Source organism: Salvelinus namaycush, chromosome 4, assembly GCF_016432855.1.
Source record: "Salvelinus namaycush isolate Seneca chromosome 4, SaNama_1.0, whole genome shotgun sequence".
Classification (NCBI taxonomy): Eukaryota; Metazoa; Chordata; class Actinopteri; order Salmoniformes; family Salmonidae; genus Salvelinus; species Salvelinus namaycush.
In genome coordinates this window covers 81,892,417-81,914,034 of record NC_052310.1, presented here as the reverse complement: position 1 = coordinate 81,914,034, position 21,618 = coordinate 81,892,417, and the positions used below count along the sequence as shown (strand labels likewise).

Sequence of the window (21,618 nt, the reverse complement as noted above, 5' to 3'; positions counted from 1 at the left end):
CACAGGAGGAGAGTGACACTGACAGTAACTCTGAGAGAAGGGAGGACCAGGAGGAAACGAGAGGACACAGGAGGAGAGTGACACTGACAGTAACTCTGAGAGAAAGGAGGAAACGAGAGGACACAGGAGGAGAGTGACACTGACAGTAACTCTGAGAGAAAGGAGGAAACGAGAGGACACAGGAGGAGAGTGACACTGACAGTAACTCTGAGAGAAGGGAGGAAACGAGAGGACACAGGAGGAGAGTGACACTGACAGTAACTCTGAGAGAAGGGAGGACCAACAGGAAACGAGAGGACACAGGAGGAGAGTGACACTGACAGTAACTCTGAGAGAAAGGAGGACCAACAGGAAACGAGAGGACACAGGAGGAGAGTGACACTGACAGTAACTCTGAGAGAAAGGAGGACCAGGGAGGACACAGGGGGAGAGTGACACTGACAGTAACTCTGAGAGAAAGGAGGACCAACAGGAAACGAGAGGACAGGAGGAGAGTGACACTGACAGTAACTCTGAGAGAAGGGAGGACCAGGGAGGAAACGAGAGGACACAGGAGGAGAGTGACACTGACAGTAACTCTGAGAGAAGGGAGGACCAGGGAGGAAACGAGAGGACACAGGAGGAGAGTGACACTGACAGTAACTCTGAGAGAAAGGAGGAAACGAGAGGACACAGGAGGAGAGTGACACTGACAGTAACTCTGAGAGAAGGGAGGACCAACAGGAAACGAGAGGACAGGAGGAGAGTGACACTGACAGTAACTCTGAGAGAAAGGAGGACCAACAGGAAACGAGAGGACAGGAGGAGAGTGACACTGACAGTAACTCTGAGAGAAGGGAGGAAACGAGAGGACAGGAGGAGAGTGACACTGACAGTAACTCTGAGAGAAAGGAGGACCAACAGGAAACGAGAGGACAGGAGGAGAGTGACACTGACAGTAACTCTGAGAGAAAGGAGGACCAGGGAGGACACAGGGGGAGAGTGACACTGACAGTAACTCTGAGAGAAAGGAGGACCAACAGGAAACGAGAGGACACAGGAGGAGAGTGACACTGACAGTAACTCTGAGAGAAGGGAGGAAACGAGAGGACACAGGAGGAGAGTGACACTGACAGTAACTCTGAGAGAAGGGAGGAAACGAGAGGACACAGGAGGAGAGTGACACTGACAGTAACTCTGAGAGAAGGGAGGACCAACAGGAAACGAGAGGACAGGAGGAGAGTGACACTGACAGTAACTCTGAGAGAAAGGAGGACCAACAGGAAACGAGAGGACAGGGGGAGAGTGACACTGACAGGAGGACCAGGGAGGAAACAAGAGGACACACCGTTGAACAATCCTGAGACATAGCAACCACCCTAGTTATGAAGACATGGAGACCGTTGAACAATCCTCTGTGTGTGTATGTGTGTGTGTCTCTATGTGTGTGTATGTGTGTGTGTGTGTGTGTGTGTGTGTGTGTGTGTGTGTGTGTGTGTGTGTGTGTATGTGTGTGTGTGTGTGTGTGTGTGTGTGTGTGTGTGTGTGTGTGTGTGTGTGTGTGTGTGTGTGTGTGTGTGTGTGTGTGTGTGTGTGTGTGTGTGTATGTGTGTGTGTGTGTGTGTGTGTGTATCACCAAGAGATGATGCAACAGTCTGTAGGAGTTGTTCTAGGATCAGACAGCACTGATCAAACACACTTCACCATGACATCACCCTCCCCTGCTCTCTGCTCTGACACTCTGTGTGTGTGTGTGTGTGTGTGTGTGTGTGTGGTGTGTGGTGTGTGTGTGTGTGTGTGTGTGTGTGTATCACCAAGAGATGATGCAACAGTCTGTAGGAGTTGTTCTAGGATCAGACAGCACTGATCAAACACACTTCACCATGACATCACCCTCCCCTGCTCTCTGCTCTGACACTGTGTGTGTGTGTGTGTGTGTGTGTGTGTGTGTGTGTGTATCACCAAGAGATGATGCAACAGTCTGTAGGAGTTGTTCTAGGATCAGACAGCACTGATCAAACACACTTCACCATGACATCACCCTCCCCTGCTTTCTGCTCTGACACTCTGTGTGTGTGTGTGTGTGTGTGTGTGTGTGTGTGTGTGTGTGTGTGTGTGTGTGTGTGTGGTGTGTGGTGTGTGGTGTGTGGTGTGTGTGTGTGTGTGTGTGTGTGTTCTGTGTTCTGTGTTGCCAGCCCAGAAGATAATAATTGGTGTGGCGAAGGCGAGTGGCAGATCAGAGAGAGAGAGAGAGAACGAGAGAGCGACAGAGAGAGGGACAGTGTGTGAGTATGATAGAGTGAAAGGGGAGCTACTACTAAGAGAATCCCCCATTTCTCCTTTCTTTAAAGTCCACCACAGACACTGTGCTCATCTTTCTTTTAATGACAGGTTTAGATATCAGAGGGAAGAACATCAACTGAAGAGACAGAGAGAATATGAGAGAGAGAGAGAAAGGGAGAGGAGGAGTGGAGTCCAGCCCCTGGTCTCTCCCTCTATCCATCCAGAGTGGTAATCCCCCTGGTCTCTTCCTCTATCCATCCAGAATGGTAATCCCCCCTGGTCTCTCCCTCTATCCATCCAGAGTGGTAATCCCCCTGGTCTGTTCCTCTATCCATCCAGAATGGTAATCCCCCTGGTCTCTTCCTCTATCCATCCAGAATGGTAATCCCCCCTGGTCTCTCCCTCTATCCATCCAGAATGGTAATCCCCCTGGTCTGTTCCTCTATCCATCCAGAATGGTAATCCCCCCTGGTCTCTTCCTCTATCCATCCAGAATGGTAATCCCCCTGGTCTCTTCCTCTATCCATCCAGAATGGTAATCCCCCTGGTCTCTCCCTCTATCCATCCAGAATGGTAATCCCCCTGGTCTCTTCCTCTATCCATCCAGAATGGTAATCCCCCTGGTCTCTTCCTCTATCCATCCAGAATGGTAATCCCCCTGGTCTCTTCCTCTATCCATCCAGAATGGTAATCCCCCTGGTCTCTTCCTCTATCCATCCAGAATGGTAATCCCCCTGGTCTCTTCCACTATCCATCCAGAATGGTAATCCCCCTGGTCTCTTCCTCTATCCATTCAGAATGGTAATCCCCCTGGTCTCTCCCTCTATCCATCCAGAATGGTAATCCCCCTGGTCTCTTCCTCTATCCATCCAGAATGGTAATCCCCCTGGTCTCTTCCTCTATCCATCCAGAATGGTAATCCCCCTGGTCTCTTCCTCTATCCATCCAGAATGGTAATCCCCCTGGTCTCTTCCTCTATCCATCCAGAATGGTAATCCACCCTGGTCTCTTCCTCTATCCATCCAGAATGGTAATCCCCCTGGTCTCTTCCTCTATCCATCCAGAATGGTAATCCACCCTGGTCTGTTCCTCTATCCATCCAGAATGGTAATCCCCCTGGTCTCTCCCTCTATCCATCCAGAATGGTAATCCCCCTGGTCTCTCCCTCTATCCATCCAGAATGGTAATCCCCCTGGTCTCTTCCTCTATCCATCCAGAATGGTAATCCCCCTGGTCTCTCCCTCTATCCATCCAGAATGGTAATCCCCCTGGTCTCTCCCTCTATCCATCCAGAATGGTAATCCCCCCTGGTCTCTCCCTCTATCCATCCAGAATGGTAATCCACCCTGGTCTCGTCCTCTATCCATCCAGAATGGTAATCCACCCTGGTCTGTTCCTCTATCCATCCAGAATGGTAATCCCCCTGGTCTGTTCCTCTATCCATCCATAATGGTAATCCCCCTGGTCTCTTCCTCTATCCATCCAGAATGGTAATCCCCCTGGTCTCCTCCTCTATCCATCCAGAATGGTAATCCCCCTGGTCTCTCCCTCTATCCATCCAGAATGGTAATCCCCCTGGTCTCTTCCTCTATCCATCCAGAATGGTAATCCCCCTGGTCTGTTCCTCTATCCATCCAGAATGGTAATCCCCCTGGTCTCTTCCTCTATCCATCCAGAATGGTAATCCCCCTGGTCTCTTCCTCTATCCATCCAGAATGGTAATCCACCCTGGTCTCTTCCTCTATCCACCCAGAATGGTAATCCACCCTGGGCAGAGCAGCAGAGCACCGGGCCAGCAGAGGCCTGGATAGGGGGTCCCTAGCTGGGCTACAGGAGGGCAGCCAAAGGGCCCAAAGATGAGGCAACACCGGGGTGGAGGGTGGGTGACAATGTTTAGCATGCCTGATTGTGTGGGAGTTGGATCAGGACCTAAAGTATAACAGTTATATTACACATTGCTCTCTATGTAGCTACATTGTCCCCTATGTAGACATATCACATTGCCCTCTATGTCGCTACATTGTCCCCTATGTAGACATATCACATTGCCCTCTATATAGCTACATTGTCCCCTATGTAGACATATCACATTGCCCTCTATGTCGCTACATTGTCCCCTATGTAGACATATCACATTGCCCTCTATGTAGCTACATTGTCCCCTATGTAGACATATCACATTGCCCTCTATGTAGCTACTAGCTAACCATCTGTAGACATATCACATTGCCCTCTATGTAGCTACTAGCTAACCATCTGTAGACATATCACATTGCCCTCTATGTAGCTACTAGCTAACAATCTGTAGACATATCACATTACCCTCTATGTAGCTACTAGCTAACCATCTGTAGACATATCACATTGCCCTCTATGTAGCTACTAGCTAACCATCTGTAGACATATCACATTACCCTCTATGTAGCTACTAGCTAACCATCTGTAGACATATCACATTGCCCTCTATGTAGCTACTAGCTAACCATCTGTAGACATATCACATTGCCCTCTATGTAGCTACTAGCTAACAATCTGTAGACATATCACATTACCCTCTATGTAGCTACTAGCTAACCATCTGTAGACATATCACATTACCCTCTATGTAGCTACTAGCTAACCATCTGTAGACATATCACATTGCCCTCTATGTAGCTACTAGCTAACCATCTGTAGACATATCACATTGCCCTCTATGTAGCTACTAGCTAACCATCTGTAGACATATCACATTGCCCTCTATGTAGCTACTAGCTAACCATCTGTAGACATATCACATTGCCCTCTATGTAGCTACTAGCTAACCATCTGTAGACATATCACATTACCCTCTATGTAGCTACTAGCTAACCATCTGTAGACATATCACATTGCCCTCTATGTAGCTACTAGCTAACCATCCGTAGACATATCACATTACCCTCTATGTAGCTACTAGCTAACCATCTGTAGACATATCATAGAGATGGAGAGGGAGAGGGAGATGGAGAGAGAGAGAGAGAGAGAGAGACAGAGAGAGACAGAGAGAGAGAGACAGAGAGAGACAGAGAGAGAGAGACAGAGACACAGAGAGAGAGAGAGAGAGAGACAGAGACAGAGACAGAGAGAGAGACAGAGAGACAGAGACAGAGAGACAGAGACAGAGAGAGACAGAAAGAGAGACAGAGAGAGAGAGACAGAGACAGAGACAGAGAGACAGAGACAGAGAGACAGAGCGAGAGAGACAGAGACAGAGACAGAGACAGAGAGACAGAGCGAGCGAGAGAGATACAGGACTCTCCAGTAGATGAAGAGAGACTCACCTTTTTGGTGCAGAAACATTTAACACACTAGGATACATGACATATTTCTGTTGTCTGACTATAAACTCTATCTGCTGATGAAATACTTATTGAGATATAGTGTAGAATAGATAACGGATAGAAATGAAACTCTTCCAACTTGCAGTTTGGAGAAATGTGATTATGAGTGAGTTGTAGAAGATATTTCATACGGTCTAAATGAGTTCCCTACTGTAGGAACACTGATTTAACTGTTTCAGTCGTCAGTCACCCAGAGTCACTAAATGAATTCCCTACTGTAGGAACACTGATTTAACTGTTTCAGTCGTCAGTCACCCAGAGTCACTAAATGAATTCCCTACTGTAGGAACACTGATTTAACTGTTTCAGTCGTCAGTCACCCAGAGTCACTAAATGAATTCCCTACTGTAGGAACACTGATTTAACTGTTTCAGTCGTCAGTCACCCAGAGTCACTAAATGAATTCCCTACTGTAGGAACACTGATTTAACTGTTTCAGTCGTCAGTCACCCAGAGTCACTAAATGAATTCCCTACTGTAGGAACACTGATTTAACTGTTTCAGTCGTCAGTCACCCAGAGTCACTAAATGAATTCCCTACTGTAGGAACACTGATTTAACTGTTTCAGTCGTCAGTCACCCACAGTCACTAAATGAGTTCCCTACTGTAGGAACACTGATTTAACTGTTTCAGTCGTCAGTCACCCACAGTCACTAAATGAGTTCCCTACTGTAGGAACACTGACTTAACTATGAGTCGTCAGTCACCCACAGTCACTAAATGAGTTCCCTACTGTAGGAACACTGATTTAACTATTTCAGTCGTCAGTCACCCGCAGTCACTAAATGAGTTCCCTACTGTAGGAACACTGACTTAACTATTTGAGTCGTCAGTCACCCACAGTCACTAAATGAGTTCCCTACTGTAGGAACACTGACTGAACTATTTGAGTCGTCAGTCACCCACAGTCACTAAATGAGTTCCCTACTGTAGGAACACCGACTTAACTATTTGAGTCGTCAGTCACCCACAGTTCGCCGTACACAGTCACTAAATGAGACACGAAACTGTAATCTCAGACACACCTCAATATCAGGCGTGGGATGAAATATATATTGGTTCTGAAAAGGTCGTGGAGGACATAACCATCGAATAGGTTAGAGACAAACCTTATAATGAGATCCTGGGCGTTAGATTTACATTTGAGTCATTTAACAGACGCTTCTATGCAAAGAGATTTACATAGTGAACTCCTCTTAATGTAGAGAGGCAATACAATCACATACGAGTCACAGTCAAATCACAACTATAGGACAGAGATTACAGAGAGACTCCTCAGTGTAACTAGATTACAGAGAGACTCCTCAGTGAAACTAGATTACAGAGAGACTCCTCAGTGAAACTATAGGATGGAGATTACAGAGAGACTCCTCAGTGAAACTATAGGATGGAGATTACAGAGAGACTCCTCAGTGAAACTAGATTACAGAGAGACTCCTCAATGTAACTAGATTACAGAGAGACTCCTCAGTGTAACTAGATTACAGAGAGACTCCTCAGTGTAACTAGATTACAGAGAGACTCCTCAGTGAAACTATAGGATGGAGATTACAGAGAGACTCCTCAGTGAAACTAGATTACAGAGAGACTCCTCAGTGTAACTAGATTACAGAGAGACTCCTCAGTGAAACTATAGGATGGAGATTACAGAGAGACTCCTCAGTGAAACTATAGGATGGAGATTACAGAGAGACTCCTCAGTGAAACTAGATTACAGAGAGACTCCTCAATGTAACTAGATTACAGAGAGACTCCTCAGTGTAACTAGATTACAGAGAGACTCCTCAGTGTAACTAGATTACAGAGAGACTCCTCAGTGAAACTAGATTACAGAGAGACTCCTCAGTGTAACTAGATTACAGAGAGACTCCTCAGTGAAACTAGATTACAGAGAGACTCCTCAGTGAAACTAGATTACAGAGAGACTCCTCAGTGTAACTAGATTACAGAGAGACTCCTCGGTGAAACTAGATTACAGAGAGACTCCTCAGTGTAACTAGATTACAGAGAGACTCCTCAGTGTAACTAGACTACAGAGAGACTCCTCAATGTAACTAGATTACAGAGAGACTCCTCAGTGTAACTAGATTACGAAGAGACTCCTCAGTGAAACTAGATTACAGAGAGACTCCTCAGTGTAACTAGATTACAGAGAGACTCCTCAGTGTAACTAGATTACAGACAGACTCCTCAGTGTAACTAGATTACAGAGAGACTCCTCAGTGAAACTAGATTATAGAGAGACTCCTCAGTGTAACTAGATTACAGAGAGACTCCTCAGTGTAACTAGATTACAGAGAGACTCCTCAGTGAAACTAGATTACAGAGAGACTCCTCAGTGAAACTAGATTACAGAGAGACTCCTCAGTGTAACTAGATTACAGAGAGACTCCTCAGTGAAACTAGATTACAGAGAGACTCCTCAGTGTAACTAGATTACAGAGAGACTCCTCAGTGAAACTAGATTACAGAGAGACTCCTCAGTAAAACTAGATTACAGAGAGACTCCTCAGTGTAACTAGATTACAGAGAGACTCCTCGGTGAAACTAGATTACAGAGAGACTCCTCAGTGTAACTAGATTACAGAGAGACTCCTCAGTGTAACTAGACTACAGAGAGACTCCTCAGTTTAACTAGATTACAGAGAGACTCCTCAGTGTAACTAGATTACGAAGAGACTCCTCAGTGAAACTAGATTACAGAGAGACTCCTCAGTGTAACTAGATTACAGAGAGACTCCTCAGTGTAACTAGATTACAGACAGACTCCTCAGTGTAACTAGATTACAGAGAGACTCATCAGTGAAACTAGATTATAGAGAGACTCCTCAGTGTAACTAGATTACAGAGAGACTCCTCAGTGTAACTAGATTACAGAGAGACTCCTCAGTGAAACTAGATTACAGAGAGACTCCTCAGTGAAACTAGATTACAGAGAGACTCCTCAGTAAAAGTAGATTACAGAGACACTCCTCAGTGTAACTAGATTACAGAGAGACTCCTCAGTGAAACTAGATTACAGAGAGACTCCTCAGTGAAACTAGATTACAGAGAGACTCCTCAGTGAAACTAGATTACAGAGAGACTCCTCAGTGAAACTAGATTACAGAGAGACTCCTCAGTGAAACTAGATTACAGAGAGACTCCTCAGTGTAACTAGATTACAGAGAGACTCCTCAGTGAAACTAGATTACAGAGAGACTCCTCAGTGAAACTAGATTACAGAGAGACTCCTCAGTGTAACTAGATTACAGAGAGACTCCTCAGTAAAACTAGATTACAGAGAGACTCCTCAGTGAAACTAGATTACAGAGAGACTCCTCAGTGTAACTAGATTACAGAGAGACTCATCAGTGAAACTAGATTATAGAGAGACTCCTCAGTGTAACTAGATTACAGAGAGACTCCTCAGTGTAACTAGATTACGAAGAGACTCCTCAGTGAAACTAGATTACAGAGAGACTCCTCAGTGTAACTAGATTACAGAGAGACTCCTCAGTGTAACTAGATTACAGACAGACTCCTCAGTGTAACTAGATTACAGAGAGACTCATCAGTGAAACTAGATTATAGAGAGACTCCTCAGTGTAACTAGATTACAGAGAGACTCCTCAGTAAAACTAGATTACAGAGAGACTCCTCAGTGAAACTAGATTACAGAGAGACTCCTCAGTGAAACTAGATTACAGAGAGACTCCTCAGTGTAACTAGATTACAGAGAGACTCCTCAGTGTAACTAGATTACAGACAGACTCCTCAGTGTAACTAGATTACAGAGAGACTCATCAGTGAAACTAGATTATAGAGAGACTCCTCAGTGTAACTAGATTACAGAGAGACTCCTCAGTGTAACTAGATTACAGAGAGACTCCTCAGTGAAACTAGATTACAGAGAGACTCCTCAGTGAAACTAGATTACAGAGAGACTCCTCAGTAAAAGTAGATTACAGAGACACTCCTCAGTGTAACTAGATTACAGAGAGACTCCTCAGTAAAACTAGATTACAGACAGACTCCTCAGTGTAACTAGATTACAGAGAGACTCCTCAGTGAAACTAGATTACAGAGAGACTCCTCAGTGAAACTAGATTACAGAGAGACTCCTCAGTGAAACTAGATTACAGAGAGACTCCTCAGTGAAACTAGATTACAGAGAGACTCCTCAGTGAAACTAGATTACAGAGAGACTCCTCAGTGAAACTAGATTACAGAGAGACTCCTCAGTGTAACTAGATCACAGAGAGACTCCTCAGTGAAACTAGATTACAGAGAGACTCCTCAGTGAAACTAGATTACAGAGAGACTCCTCAGTGTAACTAGATTACAGAGAGACTCCTCAGTAAAACTAGATTACAGAGAGACTCCTCAGTGTAACTAGATTACAGAGAGACTCCTCAGTGAAACTAGATTACAGAGAGACTCCTCAGTGAAACTAGATTACAGAGAGACTCCTCAGTGAAACTAGATTACAGAGAGACTCCTCAGTGAAACTAGATTACAGAGAGACTCCTCAGTGAAACTAGATTACAGAGAGACTCCTCAGTGTAACTAGATCACAGAGAGACTCCTCAGTGAAACTAGATTACAGAGAGACTCCTCAGTGAAACTAGATTACAGAGAGACTCCTCAGTGTAACTAGATTACAGAGAGACTCCTCAGTAAAACTAGATTACAGAGAGACTCCTCAGTGTAACTAGATTACAGAGAGACTCCTCAGTGAAACTAGATTACAGAGAGACTCCTCAGTGTAACTAGATTACAGAGAGACTCCTCAGTGAAACTAGATTACAGAGAGACTCCTCAGTGTAACTAGATTACAGAGAGACTCCTCAGTGAAACTAGATTACAGAGACTCCTCAGTGAAACTAGATTACAGAGAGACTCCTCAGTGAAACTAGATTACAGAGAGACTCCTCAGTAAAACTAGATTACAGAGAGACTCCTCAGTGAAACTAGATTACAGAGAGACTCCTCAGTGAAACTAGATTACAGAGAGACTCCTCAGTGTAACTATAGGATGGAGATTACAGAGAGACTCCTCAGTGTAACTAGATTACAGAGAGACTCCTCAGTGAAACTAGATTACAGAGAGACTCCTCAGTGTAACTAGATTACAGAGAGACTACTCAGTGTAACTAGATTACAGAGAGACTCCTCAGTGAAACTAGATTACAGAGAGACTCCTCAGTGGGGTAAATTGTTAAAGATCGTAGTGTTTGAGAGGGAGTCTGCTGTCCTCTGGGGAGTGTGTGACGGGGGTAATGTACTGTCCTCTGGGGAGTGTGTGACGGGGTAATGTACTACTGTCCTCTGGGGAGTGTGTGACGGTGGTAATGTACTGTCCTCTGGGGAGTGTGTGACGGGGGTAATGTACTGTCCTCTGGGGAGTGTGTGACGGGGGTAATGTACTACTGTCCTCTGGGGAGTGTGTGACGGTGGTAATGTACTGTCCTCTGGGGAGTGTGTGACGGGGGTAATGTACTACTGTCCTCTGGGGAGTGTGTGACGGGGGTAATGTACTACTGTCCTCTGGGGAGTGTGTGACGGGGGTAATGTACTGTCCTCTGGGGAGTGTGTGACGGGGGTAATGTACTGTCCTCTGGGGAGTGTGTGACGGTGGTAATGTACTGTCCTCTGGGGAGTGTGTGACGGGGGTAATGTACTGTCCTCTGGGGAGTGTGTGACGGGGGTAATGTACTGTCCTCTGGGGATTGTGTGACGGGGGTAATGTACTACTGTCCTCTGGGGAGTGTGTGACGGGGGTAATGTACTACTGTCCTCTGGGGAGTGTGTGACGGGGGTAATGTACTACTGTCCTCTGGGGAGTGTGTGACGGGGTAATGTACTACTGTCCTCTGGGGAGTGTGTGACGGGGTAATGTACTACTGTCCTCTGGGGAGTGTGTGACGGGGGTAATGTACTGTCCTCTGGGGAATGTGTGACGGGGTAATGTACTGTCCTCTGGGGAGTGTGTGACGGGGGTAATGTACTACTGTCCTATGGGGAGTGTGTGACGGGGGTAATGTACTACTGTCCTCTGGGGAGTGTGTGACGGGGGTAATGTACTATCCTCTGGGGAGTGTGTGACGGGGGTAATGTACTACTGTCCTCTGGGGAGTGTGTGACGGGGGTAATGTACTACTGTCCTCTAGGGAGTGTGTGACGGGGGTAATGTACTACTGTCCTCTGGGGAGTGCGTGACGGGGGTAATGTACTGTCCTCTGGGGAGTGTGTGACGGGGTAATGTGCTACTGTCCTCTGGGGAGTGTGTGACGGTGGTAATGTACTGTTCTCTGGGGAGTGTGTGACGGGGTAATGTACTGTCCTCTGGGGAGTGTGTGACGGGGGTAATGTACTACTGTCCTCTGGGGAGTGTGTGACGGGGGTAATGTACTACTGTCCTCTGGGGAGTGTGTGACCTGGGTAAAGTACTACTGTCCTCTGGGGAGTGTGTAACGGGGGTAATGTACTACTGTCCTCTGGGGAGTGTGTGACGGTGGTAATGTACTGTTCTCTGGGGAGTGTGTGACGGGGTAATGTACTGTTCTCTGGGGAGTGTGTGACGGGGGTAATGTACTACTGTCCTCTGGGGAGTGTGTGACGGGGGTAATGTACTGTTCTCTGGGGAGTGTGTGACGGGGTAATGTAACTCACTTCTGGAAGATCTTGGATCGTTTGTCGCTGGAGAAGTTCTCAAGCTGCAAGGACTCCTGGGTAAGATACGCCACGGCAAGGTGGAAGTAGTTGTTCCACAGCTGAGAGGAGAGAGGAGAGAAGGAAGAGGGAGGAGAGAGGAGAGGGAGGAAAGAGGAGAGAAGGGGGCGATAGGGAGGAGAGAAGGGAGGAGAGAGGTGAGAAGGGAGGAGAGAAGGGAGGAGAGAGGAGAGACGGGAGGAGAGAGGAGAGAAGGGAGGAGAGAGGAGAGAAGGGAGGAGAGAGGAGAGAATAGAGGAGAGAGGAGAGAAGGGAGGAGAGAGGTGAGAAGGGAGGAGAGAGGTGAGAAGGGAGGAGAGAGGAGAGAAGGGAGGAGAGAGGTGAGAAGGGAGGATAGAAGGGAGGAGAGAGGAGAGAAGGGAGGAGAGGAGAGAAGGGAGGAGAGAGGTGAGAAGGGAGGAGAGAAGGGAGGAGAGAGGAGAGAAGGGAGGAGAAAGGAGAGAAGGGAGGAGAGGGGAGGAGAGAGGAGAGAGGAGAGGAGGAAGGAGAGAAGGGAGGAGAGAAGGGAGGAGAGAGGATAGAAGGGAGGAGAGAGGAGAGAAGGGAGGAGAGAGGAGAGAAGGGAGGAGAGAGGAGAGAAGGGAGGAGAGAGGAGGACAGAGGAGAGAAGGGAGGAGAGAGGAGAGAAGAGAGGAGAGAGGAGAGGAGAGGAGGAAGGAGAGAAGGGAGGAGAGAAGGGAGGAGAGAGGAGAGAAGGGAGGAGAGCGAGAGGTCCATATTGTCAGGTTGTCACAGCAATAACAATCTCATCCTGAAGATATCTATAACCAATCAGAACATTCTATACTAGACTCTGCCCTTTCCTTCCTTCAGCAGAAACCCAGAGGCACCAACACACAGACTACAACATGACTTAGATTCAGAGAGGCATATTCCTTCTATTAAGAGATGGTGTAGCCGGACAAATGATCCATGTGCCCTTTAGTTGTTGATGAAGATATTTAAAGTAACAGAATTCAGCAGATCGTTTCAGTGTTATTAGGAGACACGTGAACTTTGTCATAATGAAGACATGCCCTGAAGGCTTTAAAAAGCTGCCGAGACCCTTGTCTGCAGTTAAATAGTTACCAGCGTTAAAATTATTCCATATGTGACAGATTTGAAATGTAGGAAAAAGGAGCATCGATGCCTTGAAGAGACGAGATAAAATATTCCCGAAATGGCTTTTTTAAAATCACAGCTCATTATACAGTAATTTAAGCGTACTGCTGTCAAAACGTTTTTTATGCTAATCTCGTTTTAGTGCTGTAGAGTTCAACCCCTTTTGTTAAGAGAATTCAAATGACCAAGGGAGTCCCAAATGGCACCCTATTCTCTATTCAGTGCACTACTTCGGACCAGAGCCCTAGTCAAAAGTAGTGCACTACATAGGGGGATAGGTTGTCATTTGGGACACAACCCCTACTATTACAGAGCCTTCAGAAAGTATGCATATACCCCTGGACTTATTCCACATGTTGTTACAGTCTGAATTCAACATGGATTAAATGGATGTCTTTCTCACCCATCTACACACAATACCCCACAATACCTCACATACCCCACAATGACAAGCGAAAATTTGAGTCATGTGCCCTTCAGGGTGACTAAACAGAAATTGAAATATTTGTGAATTTGGGTCACACACAATTTACTAAGATCTCTATAAAGCCAGTTTCCATCCCTTGATCCTTCGCCTGAAACAGGATCTTGAACGCTGGGATTTACTTTCTCTTTCCTTGAGCGGAATAATTAACACTGTTAAAATGAATTTATTACCTGAGTTTTTATACTTATTTCAATGCATTCCTATCTTTATGACAAGATATTATTTTTATCTCCATAGATAAACTGATATCTGCTTTTATCTGGATCAAGAAAAACCCTTAGATACGTAGGAGCCTAGAGGCTACCTGGCCGGAGCGCAAATGAAGGCATATAAATGTGCTCATTTGGGGATCGACGAGTGTGCAGAGCTGTCATCGAGGCAAAGGGTGTCTACTTTAAATAATCTTAATTATAAAATATATTTTGATTTGCTTAACACTTTTTTGGTTAATATATGATTCCATATGTGTTATTTCATATTTTTGATGTCTTCACTATTATTCTACAATGTAGAACATAGTAAAAATAAAGAAAAACCCTTGAATTAGTAGGTATGTCCAAACTTTGACTGGTACTGTATATATCCTTTTTTTTATCCAAATATTTTCTACCTGCAGGCTGCCATGTTTTTATTTGTTGGCTTTATGTAGGCTATTTTACCATATTTGGCAATGGCATTAGAAGTTACTTTTTAGGTTTGTATCATTTTCATTTAGATTTGGATAGAATTGAGATTAACCACATGGTAATGATTTTGAGATATGAAGACGATATTATAAATTCAAGTAAAATGTTTCACGAAAATGTGCATATGAAAACCATAACTGGCAGGCAGATTGGTAGAAATGCTAAGTTAAATTGACATTCCACATGAGAAATGTAGCCGATTCCTCATGTAGCCTATTACCGGCTACTTCAGGAGAGTAATGGCAGAATCTGCGAAAGGCAGCAGGAGTAGGAGGAGAATAGTTGGGTCAGGTTAAGGTTGTTTTATTCTAGTTATCTCGATCTCTGGCTCCCTCTTGAGGCATTTGCCTAATTTAATCAAACTGTAAGCTTAAAGCATCAGACAAGCTCAATACATATAGCTGATTTTATTAAAACACATTGGGTGTGACTATATATGGAAAAATACACATTTTTATTTTTTTATTATTATTATTATTTTTTTATCCCCTTTTCTCCCCAATTTTCGTGGTATCCAATCGCTAGTAATTACTATCTTGTCTCATCGCTACAACTCCCGTACGGGCTCGGGAGAGACGAAGGTCGAAAGCCATGCGTCCTCCGAAGCACAACCCAACCAAGCCGCACTGCTTCTTTAACACAGCGCACCTCCAACCCGGAAGTCAGCCGCACCAATGTGTCGGAGGAAACACCGTGCACCTGGCCCCCTTGGTTAGCGCGCACTGCGCCCGGCCCGCCACAGGAGTCGCTGGAGCGCGATGAGACAATGATATCCCTACCGGCCAAACCCTCCCTAACCCGGACGACGCTAGCCCAATTGTGCGTCGCCCCACGGACCTCCCGGTCGCGGCCGGCTGCGACAGAGCCTGGGCGCGAACCCAGAGACTCTGGTGGCGCAGTTAGCACTGCGATGCAGTGCCCTAGACCACTGCGCCACCCGGGAGGCCCCGGAAAAATACACATTTTAAACATTTTAGCAATTGATTGGTCGAAAGAACAGACAACTTTGGGGTGACCAAGATTTTTAGGGGTCGGGGACAGCCCTAAAATAACCATACATTTTACAGTTCATTAACAGTATTCATCCAGTGTTTTTGATGAAAGAGCTTGCTCCGCTAAGTGTCAGCAATAAATAATATTGAAGGCAATCAAGTCACCGTTCTGAACCGTCTTTAATGATTTCCCTGTTCCACCAGTCTCGTTAAGCTCTCCTAATGCAGTGCAAGACTTGTGAAAGAAAACTCTACATAAACATACATTTGACATTAGATTGACATAATTCAACCAGTCTTCAGGTCTGGCAGATTAGCCTGATGGAAAAACAGTATTTATTTTTAACAAACTGAGACTTTAAAGAGTGGTGAGCTTACCTGAAGCTCAAAGTTGGTCTGATCCAGGAACTTCTTGTTTAACACGGCTGCATACTGATTAATGGCCCTCAGGAACACTCTGAAAGAGATGAGACATCTGGTTTAGATCCATACTGATTAATGGCCCTCAGGAACACTCTGAAATAGATCAGAGACATCTGGTTTAGATCCATACTGATTAACGGCCCTCAGGAACACTCTGAAAGAGATCAGAGACATCTGGTTTAGATCCATACTGATTAACGGCCCTCAGGAACACTCTGAAAGAGATCAGAGCGACATTTATATCTTGATAAGTCTAGACTATATTCTAAAGGTTTATATCCTGATAAGTCTAGACTATATTCTAAAGGTTTATATCCTGATAAGTCTAGACTATATTCTAAAGGTTTATATCTTGATAAGTCTAGACTATATTCTAAAGGTTTATATCCTGATAAGCCTAGACTATATTCTAAAGGTTTATATCTTGATAAGTCTAGACTATATTCTAAAGGTTTATATCCTGATAAGCCTAGACTATATTCTAAAGGTTTATATCTTGATAAGTCTAGACTATATTCTAAAGGTTTATATCCTGATAAGCCTAGACTATATTCTAAAGGTTTATATCCTGATAAGTCTAGACTATATTCTAAAGGTTTATATCTTGATAAGTCTAGACTATATTCTAAAGGTTTATATCTTGATAAGTCTAGACTATATTCTAAAGGCTTATATCTTGATAAGTCTAGACTATATTCTAAAGGTTTATATCCTGATAAGTCTAGACTATATTCTAAAGGTTTATATCCTGATAAGTCTAGACTATATTCTAAAGGTTTATATCTTGATAAGTCTAGACTATATTCTAAAGGTTTATATCCTGATAAGCCTAGACTATATTCTAAAGGTTTATATCTTGATAAGTCTAGACTATATTCTAAAGGTTTATATCTTGATAAGTCTAGACTATATTCTAAAGGTTTATATCTTGATAAGCCTAGACTATATTCTAAAGGTTTATATCTTGATAAGTCTAGACTATATTCTAAAGGTTTATATCTTGATAAGTCTAGACTATATTCTAAAGGTTTATATCCTGATAAGTCTAGACTATATTCTAAAGGTTTATATCCTGATAAGTCTAGACTATATTCTAAAGGTTTATATCTTGATAAGCCTAGACTATATTCTAAAGGTTTATATCTTGATAAGTCTAGACTATATTCTAAAGGTTTATATCTTGATAAGTCTAGACTATATTCTAAAGGTTTATATCCTGATAAGTCTAGACTATATTCTAAAGGTTTATATCCTGATAAGTCTAGACTATATTCTTAAGTTTTATATCCTGATAAGTCTAGACTATATTCTAAAGGTTTATATCCTGATAAGTCTAGACTATATTCTAAAGGTTTATATCTTGATAAGCCTAGACTATAATCTAAAGGTTTATATCTTGATAAGTCTAGACTATATTCTAAAGGTTTATATCTTGATAAGTCTAGACTATATTCTAAAGGTTTATATCTTGATAAGTCTAGACTATAATCTAAAGGTTTATATCCTGATAAGTCTAGACTATATTCTAAAGGTTTATATCCTGATAAGTCTAGACTATATTCTAAAGGTTTATATCCTGATAAGCCTAAGAAATATTCTTAAGTTTTGATATTCAAAAGGCTGTTTAGATTTCAAAACAAATCACAGTTTATTAGTCACATGCGCCGAATACAACAAGTGTAGTAAAACTTACAGTGAAATGCTTACTTACGAGCACTTAACCAACAATGCAGTTAAGAAAAATACAGATAAGAATAAGAGATAAATGTAACAAATAATTAAAGAGCAGCAGTGAAAATATCAATAGCAAGACTATATACAGGGGGGCACCGGTTAGTGGAGGTAATTGAGGTAATATGTACATGTAGGTAGAATTATTAAAGTGAATATGCATAGATAATAACAGAGAGTAGCAGTGGTGTAAAAGAGAGGTGGGGCAAAGCAATACTCTGGGTAGACATTTGATTAGATGTTCAGGAGTCTTATGGCTTTGGGGGTAGAAGCTGTTAAGAAGCCTCTTGGACTTAGACTTGGCGCTCCGGTACCGCTTGCCGTGCGGTAGCAGAGAGAAAAGTCTATGACTTTAACCCTATCAGCATCAGTTCATATACTGGCTATAAAACCTGTGTAACGGAAAAGCCTGTACTTACAATACACGCACACTCAGACAGCAAGAGAACATTACCAAGAACACAAATGATGGTACTGGTCCTCTTAGGACTGGGAGAAATGGGAGTGTCAAACACTGTCCCACTAGGCTATATCACCACCTAATTACTATGTTCTACCCTACATATCACCACCTCATTACTATGTTCTACCCTACATATCACCACCTCGTTACTATGTTCTACCCTACATATCACCACCTCGTTACTATGTTCTACCCTACATATCACCACCTCGTTACTATGTTCTACCCTACATATCACCACCTCGTTACTATGTTCCACCCTACATATCACCACCTCGTTACTATGTTCCACCCTACATATCACCACCTCGTTACTATGTTCCACCCCCACCCTACATATCACCACCTCATTACTATGTTCCACCCTACATATCACCACCTCGTTACTATGTTCCACCCTACATATCACCACCTCATTACTATGTTCCACCCTACATATCACCACCTCATTACTATGTTCCACCCTACATATCACCATATCATTACTATGTTCCCCCCTACATATCACCTTATCATTACTATGTTCCACCCCCATCCTACATATCACCACATCATTACTATGTTCCACCCTACATATCACCACCTCATTACTATGTTCCACCCTACATATCACCACCTCATTACTATGCTCCACCCTACATATCACCACCTCATTACTATGCTCCACCCTACATATCACCACATCATTACTATGTTCCACCCTACATATCACCATATCATTACTATGTTCCACCCTACATATCACCACCTCATTACTATGTTCCACCCTACATATCACCATATCATTACTATGCTCCACCCTACATATCACCACATCATTACTATGTTCCACCCTACACATCACCACCTCATTACTATGCTCCACCCTACATATCACCACCTCATTACTATGTTCCACCCTACATATCACCACCTCATTACTATGCTCCACCCTACATATCACCACATCATTACTATGTTCCACCCTACACATCACCACCTCATTACTATGCTCCACCCTACATATCACCACCTCATTACTATGTTCCACCCTACATATCACCACCTCATTACTATGTTCCACCCTACATATCACCATATCATTACTATGCTCCACCCTACATATTACCACCTCATTACTATGATCCACCCCCACCCTACATATCACCACCTCATTACTATGATCCACCCTACATATCACCACCTCGTTACTATGTTCCACCCCCACCCTACATATCACCACCTCATTACTATGATCCACCCTACATATCACCACCTCATTACTATGCTCCACCCTACATATCACCACCTCATTACTATGTTCCACCCCCACCCTACATATCACCACCTCATTACTATGTTCCACCCTACATATCACCACCTCGTTACTATGTTCCACCCCCACCCTACATATCACCACCTCATTACTATGATCCACCCTACATATTACCACCTCATTACTATGCTCCACCCTACATATCACCACCTCATTACTATGTTCCACCCTACATATCACCACCTCATTACTATGTTCCACCCTACATATCACCACCTCATTACTATGATCCACCCTACATATCACCATATCATTACTATGTTCCACCCTACATATCACCACCTCATTACTATGTTCCACCCTACATATCACCACCTCATTACTATGATCCACCCTACATATCACCATATCATTACTATATTCCACCCTACATATCACCACCTCATTACTATGTTCCACCCTACATATCACCACCTCATTACTATGTTCCACCCTACATATCACCATATCATTACTATGTTCCACCCTACATATCACCACCTCATTACTATGTTCCACCCTACATATCACCATATCATTACTATGTTCCACCCTACATATCACCACCTCATTACTATGCTCCGCCCTACATATCACCACCTCATTACTATGATCCACCCTACATATCACCACATCATTACTATGTTCCACCCTACATATCACCACCTCATTACTATGCTCCACCCTACATATCACCACCTCATTACTATGCTCCACCCCCACCCTACATATCACCACCTCATTACTATGTTCCACCCTACATATCACCACCTCATTACTATGTTCCACCCTACATATCACCACCTCATTACTATGTTCCACCCTACATATCACCACCTCATTACTATGTTCCACCCTACATATCACCATATCATTACTATGTTCCACCCCCACCCTACATATCACCACCTCATTACTATGTTCCACCCTACATATCACCACCTCATTACTATGTTCCACCCCCACCCTACATATCACCACCTCATTACTATGTTCCCCCCCTACACATCACCACCTCATTACTATGTTCCACCCCCCCCCTACATATCACCACCTCATTACTATGTTCCCCCCTACATATCACCATATCATTACTATGTTCCACCCTACATATCACCATATCATTACTATGTTCCACCCTACATATCACCATATCATTACTATGTTCCACCCTACATATTACCACCTCATCATTACTATGTTCCACCCCCACCCTACATATCACCACCTCATTACTATGCTCCACCCTACATATCACCACCTCATTATTATGTTCCACCCTACATATCACCACCTCATTACTATGTTCCACCCTACATATCACCACCTCATTACTATGTTCCACCCTACATATCACCATATCATTACTATGTTCCACCCTACATATCACCACCTCATTATTATGTTCCACCCCCACCCTACATATCACCACATCATTACTATGTTCCACCCTACATATCACCACCTCATTACTATGTTCCACCCTACATATCACCATATCATTACTATGTTCCACCCCCACCCTACATATTACCACCTCATTACTATGCTCCACCCTACATATCACCACCTCATTACTATGTTCCACCCTACATATCACCACCTCATTACTATGCTCCACCCTGCATAACACCAACTCATTACGATGTTCCACCCTACATATCACCACCTCATTACTATGCTCCACCCTGCATATCACCACCTCATTACTATGTTCCACCCCCACCCTACATATCACCACCTCATTACTATGTTCCACCCTACATATCACCACCTCATTACTATGTTCCACCCTACATATCACCACCTCATTACTATGTTCCACCCCCACCCTACATATCACCAACTCATTACTATGTTCCACCCTACATATCACCACCTCATTACTATGTTCCACCCGACATATCACCACCTCATTACTATGTTCCACCCTACATTTCACCACCTCATTACTATGTTCCACCCTACATATCACCACCTCATTACTATGTTCCACCCTACATATCACCACCTCATTACTATGTTCCACCCTACATATCACCACATCATTACTATGTTCCACCCTACATATCACCATATCATTACTATGTTCCACCCCCACC

The 21,618-nt window shown here is 43.8% G+C and overlaps 1 protein-coding gene across 1 annotated transcript in view; it reads right to left on the bottom strand.

The window, feature by feature from the left end:
• LOC120046022 (dedicator of cytokinesis protein 1-like) overlaps positions 1–16,242 on the bottom strand; it is a 99,825-nt gene extending 83,583 nt beyond the window's left edge. The window contains exons 1-2 of the mRNA XM_038990935.1: positions 15,984–16,242; positions 12,280–12,380 (exon numbers count right to left, since the gene is read on the bottom strand). The gene's annotated coding sequence lies outside the window, so the exon portion shown is untranslated. The remainder of the gene's footprint in view (positions 1–12,279; positions 12,381–15,983) is intronic.
• Positions 16,243–21,618: the final 5,376 nt, after the last annotated feature.